At 43.8% G+C, this 17487-nt stretch overlaps 1 long non-coding RNA gene across 1 annotated transcript in view; it reads right to left on the bottom strand.

Annotated features, from left to right (window-relative positions):
• Nucleotides 1-3889: 3889 nt before the first annotated feature.
• The window catches only part of LOC106489517 (uncharacterized), a 53255-nt gene continuing 39657 nt past the window's right edge, over nucleotides 3890-17487 (bottom strand). Inside the window, exon 5 of the long non-coding RNA XR_010884665.1 lies at nucleotides 3890-3965. This is a non-coding gene — a long non-coding RNA (uncharacterized lncRNA). The remainder of the gene's footprint in view (nucleotides 3966-17487) is intronic.

The following is a 17487-nucleotide window of genomic DNA, read 5'->3' as shown; positions in this document are numbered from 1 at the left end:
GGCAGCCCTGCAGCAAGCACAGCCTGTTTCCCCCATGGGTGCTCATGCAGGTGGGGCAGGCCCAGGGCCAAGAGGAGCTCTGCCACCTCCACAGTGGCCCTTCTCCCTGGCAGCTCCCATGGAGCAGCAGTGGCCCCAGGAAGCCAGCACTGTGGTGGTGCTTGGAGTGGCTGGAGAGCTTTTCAAGCTTCTGCCCTCCCACAGATTCCTGAAATAGGAATTGGAAAGAAAAATGAATGTCTAATAGATTGATGCAGGGGGGAAATCACCTCAAAAAGGTCTTTCCTGACATGACTTTCCCTGATTCCTTTTCCTTTAGGCTTTCCATAGGCAGGGTGGGCCTGAGCCACCATGCAGTGGGCTAAGTGGCTGCTAGTGGTACTCATAGTCATCAAAGCAAAACTGCAGTGTTGCTGGCTCAAGAGTGTATCCCTGGTCTCCTGTTACTTATGGATACTTGATGCTTTTCTTAAAACTCTGAGAGTCAGGCAGGGGAGATGACCCCATATTATCTCCTTTTTTGTACTTAAGAAACTCTGAACTTTTGGAAATTGAACTAACACTCCTACTGGCAGGAAAAATACCAAAAATACTTGTAGATGCAAGAAAGTCCAAGAACAGAACCAAAAAATGAAGAAACTCTTCAATGTATGTTTTCTTTTAAAATCTCAAGATTATTTAAGCCAGTCTCTTGATTTTAAATACTCCATTTGTGGTTTCTAGGGCTGACAGTACCATAACTGTTGCAGTGGTGGAATTTACTACCCTTCTTTACTCTCAATGTGTGAAGTTTGTGGCAAGATTTTATCCAGCTACAAAGGCATTTGAAGGATTTTAAGAGCAATACCTCTACAGGAACAGCTTCAATCTATTTTTGAACTGCTACTCACCTCAACAAAAACAGCATAAGCTTAATACTAGCAATTAAGGATAGATTACTGAGAGACTGCCAGCAATTTCTTCTTATGGGAGACAGCAATATATACATTTAGTCAGTTAAAATATATAATATATATATGTTTCTAATGTGTATATAATTCTGTTTCCTGATATTTATTTGAGTAAGGGTAGATGGCACTGAACTGGTCTGGCTATGCTGATTCTCATTTGTCATGTTCTCCTGTTTATGCAAAACACTCACGCCACTTGGGATGAGAGCATGTCCTCTGCTACTGAGGGCAAGATGCTTCCAAAGTCCTACTCAAGCTGTGTGTGAGAGGGAATGGGACAAAGCAGGCACTGTTCTGTCTTCCGACCCCATTCAGCCCCACTGCATCCGTGCCTTGATTCTCAGGACTTTGGGCATCAAGAGGATGATACTGGGGAATGGTGACTACTAACCTGTTTCCCAAATCCACTGGGATTTCCCTACTTGAGGCAGTGATGATATGGGGCTCATGCTCTCAGTAAATCACCACCACTGTGGTGGAGGACTGGGCAGATGAATCCAGGAGATTATTGCTGTCACTGTGGACAACTGTCTCTCATGCAATAATGTAAAGTCGCAGAGTTCAGGAACTCTGTCCATAAGATATCCATGTCCCCCTCACCAAGGAAACACACTCTGTTCTTGCAATATGAGCATCTTGTGTCTTTTTTAGTTAATAATATCTTTCCACAAGTTTTAATGATTTGCTTTCAAGGTGGTACTAAAGATAGCCCTTCCTTTCCTTCATCTCAAGCCCTTTTTTAAAGGGAGTTATTTTCATTTTTTATCCTGAAGATAGTCTTGCATGGGAGGGCAGAAAGAAATGTAATTTTGTGTCACTTGTGTGTCCTATTCCCATTTCCCCACTTGCTGACTGTAGGGCTGATTTGGTCTCTGTTGCAGTTTTGTTTCTGCTGGATGATACATCAAGGCCATTTAGGTCCCAGGAAATCACCTAAGCACAAGAGCACTGCATCACAGTGTCACCTGGGAACATATCTCTGTCAGTCACATGTTCCCCATCATGGGATCATGGGCATGAATTCCTCCTGAATTGGAGAAAATCCTGAAGTTCCAGATACTGTCTTTTGCCTCAAGGCTGATACCTTGGGCCCCATGATGGGGGCATCTGAAATACCAGCTACTGTATTTACTTACTCTTTTTTCCTATCAACAAGTTCTTGCCAGGGGAGATGCTACCAGGGTGTCAATACCCTTTCATTGGTTCTCTTGCCTCATGGTGCTAATACTTGGCATCTTTCTTAGATGAGTGGAATTTGCTTTAAAACAATCTTTTTTAATGCAAAGTGTGGACTAAAGTATGCTGTTCCAGTCGAGGAAAATGGTTTGCAATATGCATTTCATGTGGCCCTGATCTGAGAGGTACCTGCAAAATGTAATACACTGTTTCATCTCCTTATTCACAGGCCATGTACACTCAGACGCCTGTGACACCAATTCCTCCCTCCTGCCCTGCCCATGATGCCCCCGTGAGCTGGAGGACCACCTCCAGTGTGCCGGATCAGGTCTGTTGTCCCACCAGCCCAGCACTGAGCCTGCTGCTGAACCAGAGCAGCAAAGCCATGCTGCCTTGTTCGGTCACACCTTTGTTGTGTTGACATCGGATCACAACATTACACTCTGTGAAAGACAGAGAAGGGTATTCAAAGCTGCTGATCACACAATGGAGTAAAAATAACTAGTTGCTGACAGATTTATAGGTTTTAGTCCAATTAAAATGCTGTTTATTGCTTCTAGAAGGGTCTTGTTTGTTTCTAATTTTAGAAGTAAGTTTGGGAAGTGACTAGTTTGGCTGTGCATTGTGAGTCTAATATTTGATTTTTTCCACTAGGGCTATTGTTATTATTAATTAATAATTACTATTAATATTTATTCGGCCTAGGACCTAATTCTGCAAAGGCAGGGTAGAAATTTAGGACAAAGCCCAAATAACAGCTCAATGAATTTGCTGTGAAAGGGCTCAGCTTTGTTCCTTGCAGTGCAAATTACATCTGCCTTAATCAGGACTAGATTTATCTTGTGTTTCTGGATGCAGCCTATTGCTTCAGCCATTCCTGCTGCTCTGCTTCCTTTCTCAGCTTTACCTTCAGTACAGCAGTAATCTCTGCTCAGTAAATATTCTACCAGTTTCCTCCCATGGCAGAGTTAGTGATGAACAAATGTATGTATGTATGTATAGACTACACTGAACAAATGAACAGCCCTTAAGAGGTTGGAGGGAATAATGCCTTTAGCTTTCAAGTGCATTCCTTCTGCTCAGTGAGAACATATTTTACTTACCCATTTGTCTTTTTCGCATTAATTTTGTGGGGTTTATTGAACCACACAGTCAACCTCCACCTGCACTGTCAAAGCTGGACTCCCTTTTTTCCCTCTGCTGCCGCCATCACCTTACCCTGGCTCCATCCTCTCCAGTCCCGTCTGTCCTGTCCCCTTCCATCTGTCCCGTCCCATCTTGTCCCCTCCCGTTCGTCCATCCCATTCCGTCTGTCCTGTCCCCTCCCAACCATCTCGTCCCGTCCTGTCCATCCCGTCTGTCCTATCCCGTCCCGTCCGTCCTGTCAGTCCCGTCCCATCCAGCCCGTCCGTCCCATCCCGCCGCCTCCCGTCCCCTCCTGTCCTGTCCGTCCCGTCCCGTCTCTCTTGTCCCCCTCGTCCGTCCCGTCCGTCCCGCCTCGGCTCCTCGGCGGCCTCGGGCTGCCACCTACCGGGGCCGAGGCGGCCTGCAAGCGCCTCTGCCCGCGGCCCGGCGCTCGGGAACGGCCGCTCGGCTTCTGCCCAGGCTTTCCACCCCCACCTCGACACGCGTACTCACGGCTTCTGGAGGTGCTGAACGCCTGCCGATAAACCCTAACGGAGCTCACAGACACACATCGGAGCATGCACTGATTCCCCCATTTGCAACCCCCGTGCGAACCTGTCGCTCTTTAAGGAGCTCCCCTCGCGCGGGTTCTCTCCAGATCTCGGATCTCTCCACCTTAAGCATTTTCTTATCCGTTTCACAGTGGGGGAGAAGCTTTGAAGAAAAAATATGCATCAGTAGAAATTAACATTTACATTTCTGGCCAGCAGTGATGGGAACCTTGGACAATTACCAAAAAGAAGTGGAGATTTAACAGGTTTTGTTTGAGAAATTAAAACAGAACTGGAGTCGGGACTCATGGATTCTGTTCTGCACTGTTTGTGCAGTTTTGCTATGTGACTGTGGTGAAGTCATTTCAATGTCAGCTTGCCTACTATCCAGAAAATCTGGAATGTAAAGTTTGGTAAAACTTCGTTTTTACTTGTGAAGTTCTTTGGGAGTCTCTGGTGAAAGTTGCTGGATAACTTCATGATTCCCTGTGGTTTATAAAATATACATTGATCACAATTTACCAAAGGCAATGACTGTAGTTTTTAAACAGGGAGAGACCCAGGCGCTCAACCACAGGATCCTCATGTTTCCAGATCTGGGAGAGGTTTAAGTTCTGAACGCAGACCCAAATTCAATGTCTTTATAGAAGACAGAATGAGAATCACAAGTCTACATGTAAGGCTTGAAATCTAGAGGAGAATATAGAGGCTCGACCCCATCTCCTGCCTGTTTGTTTTTAATCTCCTGCTGGAATGTGACATTCCATAAAAACTCTTTTTGGGGAGAAGATAGAGGCAACTGCCAAAACCCAGTAAGCTGTACCTTTCCTTCCTCTACCGTGAATCATCTGCAATAATCCTTTAGCTGGGGGCTGAAGACATAGAAAAGAAAAGATAAAAGAGAGCGTGAATCAACTCAGACTTCTGTGGTAGCTCAGGCTTTAAAAATGCCTAAAGATCACTTAGATTGCACACAGTTTGGGCCATGTGCCATCCTTTTATTACTTACCCGTGTACAGGAGAGCTGGTGGGAGAATGTCTCTGTGTTGACTTTTCATTAAAAAATACATATTTCTTTTGGACAAATCCAGAAATTTTTTAGCAGAAAACCAAAAAGATTTTAGCTGAAAACAATTTTTCACCAAAGTGTTTGCTTTTTTAAAAAACAAGTAGAGGAAAGTAGACATTTTGTGACAGGCTTTTGAGTTTAGCAAAAAAATAAATTTCTGCTGGAAAATAATTTCAAGGCAATTTTTTGCCTATGGCTAATTTTTTGGCTATGTCTAATGTATAGTAGCTTCTGTAAGATAACTTCACTAAGCTATCCTGGAAGTTCTATCTGTTGTAAACAGGATTATTACTAACAAATAGCAGAGTGTGAGGATGCCAGGAGGGGAAAACATAATCTCACCATTTTGTTTTATCCTAGCCTGATCGCTTCAATGGGCTAATAGCCAAGAAGGTTAAAATATTAATGGATCCTGCACAAACACCAGATGGAAAAGATCTGAGTTGGGCAAAAAGCTCTTTGTTGAAAGTTGTTGTATTGCTAAGCGAAATCTTGTCAGAAGGGTCAGAAGAGCATCGGGCAAAGGAGCATCTTGCCATTTGGATATATTTTTGTGATACTTCAAAGGAAAAGCTGTGAATTATTACTTGTGGTGTCATTGATATATATTCCTTCTAGCTCTCCAAAACCCTTCCATCTCAAATAATGTTGGGTTCAATGAGTCACTCCTAGGAAAATAACCAAAACAACGCCATTCCAGAGAACTCTGCAAGAGGTTCACTGCTGGACACACACCGTCACAGGGAGAGGGCTGAGCACCTGCGAGCGTGTGAATACCCTATGTTTTTTTTGTTAGGTGGCTGCACTCCACTGTTATCTCATGTTGTCCAAGCTATTTGCAAAGATCTCACATCACAGACTCTGCCCAGCCAGCCTCACTTGTACAGGCCTTTAAGAGAAAGCAGAGCACACAACACATTGTAGACCCCGTGCTCTGTGATGTGTACATTTGTGTCCCATCCTTCCTTGCGCAAAGCAGTGAGCTTTCAGTATCCTGCTGAGCCACCCTTGTGTTTGGGAAGTGCATACAGACAGGCAAACTTCAACTACCTGTGGGGCCATCCCCAGCAAAATAATGTCTGTCAGCAGGCTTTGATGGTGAAAAGGAATCTGGCTTTCAGTGGACCCTACTGGTAAAATGCCCTCTGTGCTTTTGAGGGAAATGCCTTGAGATCAGTACTTGCACAGATGTGTTTGTCTCTGCCGTCCCTGAAGGCTATGGGGCTGATTTCAGAAAACGTCTCTAGGGACCTCACACTGGTTGTCACTTAAATGGGCAGGATGTAGTGATGAAGGAATAGCTGTTATTGCAGAATGAGGACTGCTACACTGATAACTCCATAGAGAGGCCCTGAGGCATGAGCCTAAGTAGACTTACAGGGGTTTTATAGATTTGTGGATGCCGACAGTCTTAGGAATCCTTTAACACTACCAAGCTGACTGCATTACTTGGTGGGATGATTATTCTTGTATTAATTGGATGAATATTAACATTCATATACTTCTTCATAAGTAGTTGTTACTATATGATGAAGCCACATTTGGACTTTTCTGGTTTCCTGTTGAAAATAATATATACGTTGAAGAAGCTTTCAAGCCAGCATGTGGGCTCTGCTACTGACTTACTCTGCAGTCTTGGGTGAGTCCCTTACCTTCCAAGTCTCTGTTTCCCTCCCTGAAAAGTGAAGCTAATAGTGGTGTGCTTCTTACTTCCTCCCCAATTAGTTATTGTTTGTATGCAAAAAAGGTAAAGAAGTTGGTCTATGGAGACAATTTTCTCTAGGATCTCAGTGCACGAGTCCTATAGACATTTGACTGGAACTCAGGCTCTGCTAGTAGAAAATGTGGCAGGAGGAATAACATGTGTGTATTCAAATAGATATGCTACACTGCCATCCTGTTTTATTGTCTTGTCCCTGACATATCTTAGTGTACTCTTGATAGCAAGGGAAAATTATTTCAAGAGGCAAAGCAATGAGACCGTTTCCCAGGGCACAGAAATGAACCACTGCTAAGCAGCAGCAATTTACAGTCCAGAAGGAAGATGACACTTACTTCTAGCAGGTAAGGAGTGCTTGTTCTCAGACCAGCTGATGCCAGTTGTTCACTACTAATAGGGCATTGGGGAGAATACACTCTTCTGGGCATCGTCATTAATGCAAAAAACCTGGGTCACACTCAAGGTCTTGTAACAGGCTGAATTCTGCTTTCCAGACACATTTCTGATGTGGACTAGGGTCCCAAAACTGAATCCCTTTGTAATGCACAGGGGACAAAACTGATTCCAGAGGCTGGGAGTACTTTTACTTTTACTCCCTTTGGAGTAAAGACAATGTAAGTAAAATCCAGACTCCCTGCAGTGCTTAAAAATGATGAGGCTAAAAACATGAAAGATTTCAAGCTCATGGAAGTCATTTAGATACAAAATTGTTACCTCTGAGTCTTGCTGGACATACTCTCTAAATGACACTGCTCCTGTAGAGCATTGATGATAGCTTTTTGACACAGGTGGTGGAGGAGCCAATGAGGAGAGGTGCACTGCTGGACCTTGTACTAACAAACAAAGAAGGACTGGTTGGAGATGTGAAGGTTGGGGGCAGCCTTGGCTGCAGTGACCATGAGATGGTGGAGTTCAGGATCCTGAGGAAGAAGCAGGGCAATAAGTAGAAATGCAACCCTGGACTTCAGGAGAGCAAACTTTGGCCTCTTCAGGGATCTGCTTGGAGAAAACCCATGGGTTAAGGCCCTAGAAGGAAGGGGGGTCCAAGAGAGCTGGTTAATATTCAAGCACCACTTCCTCCAAGCTCAAGATCGGTGCATCCCTGTGAGTAAGAAGTCAAGCAAAGGGGGCAGGAGACCTGCATGGATGAGCAAGGAGCTCCTGGCAAAACTCAACCAGAAGAAGGAAGTATACAGAATGTGGAAAGGGGGACAGGCCACTTGGGAGGAATATAGGAATGTTGTCAGAGTATGCAGGGATGTGACAAAGAAGGCTAAGGTCCATTTGGAATTAAATCTGGCAAGGGATGTCAAGGACAACAAGAAGGGCTTCCTCAAATACATCAGTAGCAAAAGGAAGACTAAGGAAAATGTGGGCCCTTTGCTGAATGGGGTGGGTGCCCTGGTGACGAGGGATGCAGAGAAGGCAGAGTTACTGAATGCTGCCTTTGCTTCAGTCTTTACTGCTAAGGCCAGCTCTCAGGAATCCCAGACCCTGGAGGCGAGAGAGGAAGTCTGGAGAAAGGAAGACTTTCCCTTGTTCGAGGAGGATCAGGTTAGAGATCATTTAGTCAAACCTGACACCCACAAATCCATGGGCCCCGATGGGATGCACCCACGAGTGCTGAGGGAGCTGGTGGATGTTATTGCTAAGCCACTCTCCATCAATCATCTTTGAAAGGTCATGGAGAACAGGAGAGGTGCCTGAGGACTGGAAGAAAGCCAGTGTCACCCCAGTCTTCAAAAAGGGCAAGAAGGAGGACCCAGGGAACTACAGGCCAGTCAGCCTCACCTGCATCCCTGGAAAGGTGATGGAGCAGCTCATCCTGGAGGCCATCTCCAAGCATGTGGAGGAAAAGAAGGTGACCAGGAGTAGTCAGCATGACTTCACCAAGGGGAAATCATGCCTAACCAACCTGATAGCCTTCTATGATGGAATGACTGGCTGGGTAGATGAGGGGAGAGCAGTGGATGTTGTCTACCTTGACTTCAGCAAGGCTTTTGACACTGTCTCCCATAACATCCTCATAGACAAGCTCAGGAAGTGTGGGCTAGATGAGTGGACAGTGAGGTGGATTGAGAACTGGCTGAATGGCAGAGCTCAGAGAGTTGTGATAAGCTGCGCAGTCTAGTTGGAGGCCTGTAGCTAGCGGTGTCCCCCAGGGGTCAGTACTGGGTCCAGTCTTGTTCAACTTCTTCATCAATGACCTGGATGAAGGGACAGAGTGCACCCTCAGCAAGTTTGCTGATGATACAAAACTGGGAGGAGTGGCGGATACCCCAGAGGACTGTGCTGCCATTCAGAGAGACCTGGACAGGCTGGAGAGGTGGGCGGAGAGGAACCTCACCAAGTTCAACAAAGGCAAGTGCAGGGTCCTGCACCTAGGGAGGAATAACCCCCTGCACCAGTACAGGCTGGGGGTTGACCTGCTGGAAAGCAGCTCTGCTGAGAAGGACCTGGGAGTGCTGGTGGACACCAAGTTAAGCATGAGGCAGCAATGTGCCCTTGTGGCCAAGAAGGCCAATGGTATCCTGGGGTGCATGAGGAAGAGTGTTGCCAGCAGGTCGAGGGAGGTGATCCTCCCCCTCTCCTCAGCCCTGCTGAGGCCACATCTGGAGTGCTGTGTCCAATTCTGGGCTCCCCAGCACAAGAGAGATGTGGCACTACTGGAGCAAGTCCAGTGGATGGCTACGAAGATGTTTGGGGGACTGGAGCATCTTTCTTATGAGGAAAGGCTGAGAGAGCTGGGCCTGTTTAGCCTGGAGAAGAGAAGACTGAGAGGAGATCTTATCAACGTGTACAAATATCTGAAGGGAGGGTGTCAAGAGGATGGGGCCAGACTCTTTTCAGTGGTGCCCAGTGACAGGACGTGAGGCAACGGGCACAAACCGAAACACAGACAATTCCATCTGAACATGAGGAAAAACTTCTTCACTGTGAGGGTGACAGAGCACTGGAACAGGTTGCCCAGAGAGGTGGTGGAGTCTCCTTCTCTGGAGATATTCAAAATGCACCTGGACGCGATCCTGTGCAACGTGCTCTAGGTGACCCTGCTTGAGCAGAGGGGTTGGACTAGACGATCTCCAGAGGTCCCTTCCAACCTCAACCATTCTGTGATTCTGTGATTCTGTGACACAAATCCTGCCAACAGGTAACTGTGTGTACAGAGCTGTCCCTGTCAAAAGCAAATCTGGATTAAAAACTAGTTCCTTTGTTTCCAAGGCTTAGGAAGCAGATAAGTGAGTGTTCCTGTTTCTCTTTTATAGAGGCACTATGTGGGCAGACAATACATGTTGTGCTCAGAGCCAAAAGCTGAACCTGACAGGCATATGGGTGTGCACAGAGCAGCACTGCATCTCTAGTCATCCAGAAGGGGGTCTGTCCATGGTTTGCATCTGCTCTGTGGGCCCAGGATTCTTTTGTGTACAACAAGGATGCAAGAAGGGCAGAGGCAGGGATTTGAGATGCCCAAATATAACACAAGGCTATGGCCAGAGTGTGCCCTATCTTAGAATACAGTATGGACATAGTGAAGAGAGCTACTGTGGGAGGCTGGGATTCAAGAGGTTTGAGCTTCTCTCAGTGGGGTGATCAACCACTGGCTCCTGTGCTAGAAACAAAGCTTGCCATCTCTTGAGCTGTTATGTTATCTATAATACCAGACACCACAGGGCTCTCCTGGCTGACCCAGGCATCTGTGTGCTGATATATTTCATATAGTAAGTACCAAATAATTCTGACATGCAAAAAGGTTACATCAGTGTTATGTTGTCCAGTGAAACAGCACTGAATTGAGCTGGAAATGTGGAGAGTTTTCTGAGTAGAGTGGAAAATGAAATCTCTGATTTTTTCACATGTGCAAAAAGTTTTCTTTTGTGGGTAAGACCAAGGTCTGACAAAATGGGAGGTACTCTGTCTTTAGCCAGGCTCAGTAGAGATAATGAAATTTGATTTAAAAGGCTCACAAATACAAAGAGATTCCATCCCTTTCCTTTTTTCCCAGCTGCTATCCACCTTTCCTAGTGTGTTTAATTGCCCCCTTTCCTATATATGAAAGAAATATAGCTCTATGTATCATGGCCTGTTGGATGTTTCAGGCACTGCTGCACGAAATGAAAGCCCGATTGTTTTTGGTTTTTTTTCTGTTTGAATAATAAATGCCAAGAAGATTGGTAAAGATTTCAGAAAAACAAATTGACATTTGGCCTAATAAAATATTGTACACAGTTTTTCCTTTCTGCTTTGACTTGGCAGAAGAGTGTGTGAAAAGCTCAGAGAAGAAATATTCCAGTTTTCCTGGAGGGAGGCAGGAAACTATTAACAAACAGTGCCGGAGCACAATATCCTGATATGCCCTTTAAAATTAGTTCACAAAGACACAAAAATGTGGGGTCTGTACATTAAGTTTAAATTTAGAAATCACAAATGTTTTGGAAGAAACAGCCTTCTCCTACACAAGATTTCTTGTTGTCAGATATCACAATTTTTTCATGCCATACATAATGTTTTTCTTAATGCTCCAGCTGCTGAAAGCATGCAATAAAGAGAAAGCCTCAGATTTTATTTTTTAAAGTAAATTTTTGAAGAAAGGCATCTTTAAAATATGGTCGAGTTCAGAGGGGAAAATAAGACAGAGCCCCAAATATGGTGTTCTTATTATTAAGCTAATCCCATAGTTTTTGGAACTCGACTCTTGAGAAGATTTCAGTACTGGCAATTTTGAAAGCTATCTCTCAAAATTTTGATTTGGGGTATATGGTGTATTGAGAACTCCCCATACCCATTCACGTCCTGGTTTCTCTACTTCAAGAGCTGGACTAGCTCCCATGCAAGTTATTACTAGCTCTCCTACAGAAGGGAGAGAAAATCAGCTCCCTATGGCTCTCCATGGACACCAGCATGAAGACCCCATGATCACACTGCCATAAGCTATAAGCACACCATGGTCTAACCAGCTAACCAGCTATACTATTCTGCTATTCTCAACCAAGTAAATAATGGCTATGGACTACAGAGGTTGGCAATCTTTTGGTAGCTTTCAAAAAAGTATGGTTAGTTCTTATTGTAAAGCAGCATTACCCAATGTTAAAAACAGGGCTTCTGCTGAAGGCGAAAAAATTGCAACTTCATCAAATTAATAACTCAGAGGATTAAAACCTCCATGTGCTGCAATTCAGTCATGATGACTGTCAGCAAAGATCTGCAGCAAATTGGGGGAAAGATAATAAAATTAAATTTACTATTGAAATAAAAGACAGAAGGCATAGCGGTTTTATTCACTAAAATCTTCCACTTCTCAGCTTACTCAGAGTTATTGCTGTTTTGCCAGTTTACCATGAACCAGATGGCTGCCATTTTGTGGGGCTTTGGCTGTGTAAGTTGACTGTGTTTTCTATAGGCTCCAAATAACCAGTGCAGAACTCTGGAAAAGGATAAATTGCTTTAAATCATAAATGTTAAAAATATTAATCTGTATAAGTGGAAATGTGTCAGCTCCACAGCTTTAGGAAGATTTTTTGTTCTTTAAATTGAATCTTCCATGGAAGGTCTGTTTAGAGGACTCAAAAGGGAGCAGAAGCAGAAATTCAGCACAGCAGCAACAAGTAAAAAACACTGTGGTTGTAAAGGAGCTGATCTGTTCTGCCTGGAAAAAAAGCAAAGAGAGTTAAAAAGTAATAGCTGAAGAAGGAAGGTCCCTCCCCTCAGCACAGTCAAGATAAAAAAAAGAGTAAAGAAAACTAGTGCAAAAGCAGAGAGGGGCTAGATAGCACTGAGCCAGGCAAATCTTATGAGAGAGTAGTGAGACGAAAAGCTCTGTTTCTGTCAGTTCCCAAAAGAGAAATTGTGACTGAGGAGAAAATATCCTGAATGTAGTCCCTGAAAAAAACAAAATTCAAGGGACCACGGATGTACTGATCCAGCAACGTTCTAGAGCCATAAAAGTGAGTCCTGGCATTTGCCAGGCTGAAGCGTCCAATTAAGAGAGGACAGCACATTGGAACATCTGTCATGCTCGTTTGATTTTACATTAAAAATAGAGCACAGACAGGAGTATCAGAAGAAAAACCACTTTTACTACTGTCTGTGCAGGGTGAGTGTATAAACAGCTATTGGAACCCAGCAGAGGAAGGCTGTCAGCCTGGCAGAAGCTCGGTCAGATTTTCAGCTGATGTAAATCAGGAGGACTCCGTTATTAGCACTGAACTGGCTTACAACAGCTGAGGCTCTAGCCGAGTCACTGAAGTGGTAAATAGTGCTGACAGCAAGTTGTGGCTTAAACAACCTTAAATGAACTCCATTAAGTGCTCATTTCTGAAGAGAATGTTGTTGAAACCTGGAAATGAGGCTTTCAAAGGTTTAACATATTTGTCTGTCGTAGAGGGTTTATTTTGAAACCAGATGCACTGAGAAACTGAGCATTGCTACACATGGCAGGAGAGACAGTATGTTAAGGATGGATTCTGCTTTCCTTCCTGCTTAAATTGGAAGTAACCTCTGTAGAGTCAATGTCATCACATTAGTGTCAGTAAGATCAGCGGTAGGGCAAGTGTGTATAATTCCTTTCAGTGAGATGAAGATGCTGACAAGCTAAAACCTATCTGAATAATTGAAAAATGTTGGTGATGTTGCATTCTTGGAAATAAAACTGGCACACATTCTGCCGAACCTTCAAAGTGGTTGAAACAATTGATCATTATGGGCTTGGGTGAAGAAACAAATCAGTCTCTTGTGGGTTTGAACAACTCACAGGCAGTTTTAATAAAAGACAGAGTGGACAGGGGCAGAACCAGGCAGTAAAAATAAGATCAGCACTACCCAAGCCAAAGTTTGCTACACAAATCACGCTGGTACAGCAGGGGAGAGCTCAGAACATACGGCTGGCCAGTCCAACAGGGTATTTGGGACTTTAGTGCAAGAAGGCTAGACGTTAGCCAAGAGGACTAATGGGCTGCCTAATTCTCAATTAGTGACAAATGCAAGCACCTTAAGGTTAGATTTAGTAAGAAGGCTCTCTCATGCCTTGACTGAAAAACTCCAGGGACTCCAGATCAGACACTCCTTGGTCACATTCTTAAAGGAGTATACATCACTGTAGTGTCTGATTGCCCAAATCAGCTGCAAATCAGGAGTTAAGGGCCAGGTCTACAAATGTGTCAGAACCCTGAGCACCCTTTCCCCCTGCCCAGGCTCCTGGGGGTTTGGCTGCCTGCACTTACGGCTATGACAAATGGATTCAGGTTAGAAGTGGTCACCTGATCTTTAACCATCTCAGTGAGTGATCACCAGATTTAAAACACCTGCATTGCACAGGCACTGCCTATTTTTTGCTGTAACATCCCTCAGGATGTGAGATTATATTGTTTAATAGGCCCAGGAGTGTCTACTGACCTCAGCAATTTTCCCTTGCTTGTGCTGGTGGTTGATCAGGAACCAAAAGCTGTGTGTGACAGGGGTTCCTGCCTCATTCACCCAGCTAAGGCTCTCAAATTTATGTGACCATGTTCCTCCTGGCAGGTATCTGGGATAGCTACTTCCTTCTAGAGCATGGGGCTGGAAGTCAGCTGTGATGTCCTCCTGCCTACAGCTCCCTCCTTTGAAGGCAGTATCCTTGGAAATGTGCTAAAAGATTTCTGGCAGAGTGGCAGAAATCTTTATTGAGTGCATAATTCAGTATTCTTGTGGGCAGGGGGACTGGAGGGACAGAGGGAAGTAAGGAAATGATTCTCCTGCCTATTAGCTAGGATGTTCATGTAGGTAGATGGATTTGGGATTTCCAGTCCTGGTCAGAAAGTGGCTGAGAGATTTTGAGTTAAATATATATAGTCACTGTCTGAAATATTTGAATGAAAGTTGGATGGTGGAAGCGAGGTGAATGCCCTTTGTGTTAGGCAAGGGTCCCACTCACTCTCATAACCAGCAGCACCAGAGTTCAGGGGAGACTTTGTGGAGACAGGTGGAGTCACATGGGTGTTAGCTGAACAGCAGTGGTGCAGCAATACCATTCAGGCTAGCCTGGGGAAGGAAATGTGCCTTTATCACAAATTGCTGATTATATTCCCAAAGAGAAGATTTCCACTGGAAGAAGCTTTCTTGCAGGAAGAGTCTAGCAAGAAGTTACAGGTGACCATACAGGTTATTACAATTACAGGAAAGAGTCTGTAAGGAGAGAAAAAGCAAAGGCAAAAACTAATGGACTCTTGGAAGGATATGAAGAGTAGAGATTTCAAATCACCTGTTGTCCTCAGAGTGCCCTTGGAGGTGCAAAGCACAGAGGAGACAAGTTTGATCCAAACTATATGCTAAAAAACACCTGACATCAGTTAGTTTTGAGGTGGATCTGCCTGGAAGAGGAAAATGGTTTTTGGAAGTGTTTGGGTAAGTCTGAAAATCTAACTGATCCATAGTGCTAGGACTGCTACTTGCCCGGACCTTTATTTCCTTAAAAATAAACAAAGGCAGAAGAAAACTGATGAGAAAATGTTTTTCACAGATCAGATAAAAGAAAATTTATTGACTTCTAATGCCCTACTTGACCCTAATGCTGTTTCATTCAGTGCCACAGCCTTTAAGAAAGGAATTGAGAAAGAAGCTGGCTGCCTGGAATCACAATAGTGTAAATAGACACGTTTCACCATCATATTAAGACTCCTCGCTAGCCCACATTCAATTCCTTGGCCAGAGCCAGCAAAGGACATAAGTATCTCCCAGAAGAATTTCAATAGAATTCCAGAGGAGTACAATGAAATTACACAACAGTACAGAAAATAAAATTTGTTGGCTATTATGGTTTGTATTTCTGTGGCTTCCAAAAAACCAATGTCAGTGTAAATATTCCAAAAGTCATTGGAGTCCAGTCTCCCTCCCACCCACCCCAAGAAAAAGGCCGGATATAAAGCTCTGCTCAGTGTATTGCTGTTCAACAACCATTCAAAAACCATTGCCATCCAGACATGTTAGCGACACTTTGTTCCTGCCTCAGAGAGATTATACGCTGAAGATTTAGGCTAGAGAACGTGACAAACTATAGGCTGGAGAGAAGAACAGGTGACGGGCAAGGTTTCATTTAGACTGCAATATCTGGGATAGGGACTGCCTTTTTGCCCTGTGTTTATGCCATCCACAGCACAACTGAGGCCCTAGGGTTTTTGGGCTTGACTGCAGTACAAGCTATAAACACCAATAACACAATAAGGTCTAAGATATTTTAAGGCTGGTTGTCTGGAGCAAACTATTAAGCATCCATCATGTGACAGTGTGAACACATGTTCTGTATGCATGAAACTGGGAGGTTTTTTCAGTGAGTTCTAAAAGCTACTTGTTTTTCAATTGAAATGTGTGCAGTTAAAGTGGCATGCAGATTATCTCTGTGTACATTGATATTGTTTTTCAGACTACAGGCGTGTTTATTGCTGGGGAACCATAAATATGTTTCATTTTTCACTGCTGCTTTATGCTGTATAAGGACAGAAATATTTCTTTGCTTATGAAAGCCTGTTTTTGTTTTTGTTTTTTTCCAGATTTCTTGTTGACATGAATAGTCTTTGTCTTTTGTTTTCCCACATTGCTGGAGGATGGTAGCAAAAACATTAGTGGATTTGGACCAGCAACATCACTTAGGCTGTGAGAGGAGAAAGAATGTCCTATCTTTTACTACTGAAGATTAATATTAATTCACCAGTCAATCCATGACATCAGTATTGCTGCCAACAGATGCAGAGTTTACAGAGGCAAATGAGCCAGTAACGAGTAAAAAGTCTTTCCACTATGGAAACTCCAAACTGCCTTCTGCAGTTTCAGTGAGTCCTGCATTGCATATAGGATGCTTGGTTGACCCATTAGGCTATAGCATTTATTCTCTCAGTTTCCATCTAATTCTGCATGCTATGGGTCCCAGTTTTAAATTGTCACCTGGTGGCTTTCTATTGATGAATGAGCCCTATGGAGCAGCCAGGATGGAAACAGAGATGTTTCTGCCATTCAGTCAGCTGCTAATGAGCAGTGTTTTGGCACCAATATCCTGAGATGTGCCCACTTCTTGAGAGCTGTTCTTTCATTTATGTGATCCCATGTGACAGCTCCCTTTCATAAGATTTCCTCTGACTTGATTTAATAAATCTAAATTTCAGCTGTAAGCTACTTGGGGCACAGAACAACGTGTCTGCTCTGTGTGAGGTGTCTAGCTTGCCTTTAGGTACACAACAGCAGTTTTAAAATGTCAGCCAACAGCCCCCAAAAGACTTTTCAAAGCTAGAGGAGAGGGAGTTGTCTGGTGCATTTGGGAGGAGGTGAAGCAATGCAGGGACTGTTGGTGTAAGGAAATCTTCAGCTAAACTGTTATCTTCCAGATAAAATTGCCTACACTTAGCCTATTCCAGAAAGTCTTTAAGAAAATACCTAAGAGGATTTTCCTTTCAGATTAAGTGATTTCTAGATGATTTTACCCACGGCAAATCAGCAGGGGGGCGAGTTTAACTGCATTTTGCCTAAACCAGAGGAAGAGAGGCTTGCTCTTCTGAAAATCATTCACTAAATTAATGAAGACATGAATGTACATTAGGCTGAACTTATTTAGCTTACTAAAGGCTCCTCTCAGATCGTTTCCTTCTGTGTATGTCTCTACATCACAGGCGCTTCTGTTTGTAATTTCAAAAGTTAAAAGAGAGATTGCATCTTTTTAAGGGGTTACCCTCAGCTTTCAGCAGTCAGAAACAGTATGTACAGTAGTTAGCCTAAAATCCCATAGGAAGATTAAAGACTGTATGCAGTTAATGCAATAATAATGACTGTCACTGTACTCATCAAGTATAATATGAGGTGAGTGTCACTATTAACAGGGAAGTAAAAACCTAAATATGATGTCAATTTATGTTTTGTTGTATTGGATGTCTTACTGGA

The sequence above is a fragment of the Apteryx mantelli genome, chromosome 7 (assembly GCF_036417845.1).
Source record: "Apteryx mantelli isolate bAptMan1 chromosome 7, bAptMan1.hap1, whole genome shotgun sequence".
Classification (NCBI taxonomy): Eukaryota; Metazoa; Chordata; class Aves; order Apterygiformes; family Apterygidae; genus Apteryx; species Apteryx mantelli.
Note: the sequence above shows the minus strand (reverse complement) of the source record. Positions and strands in the feature narration are given on the sequence as shown.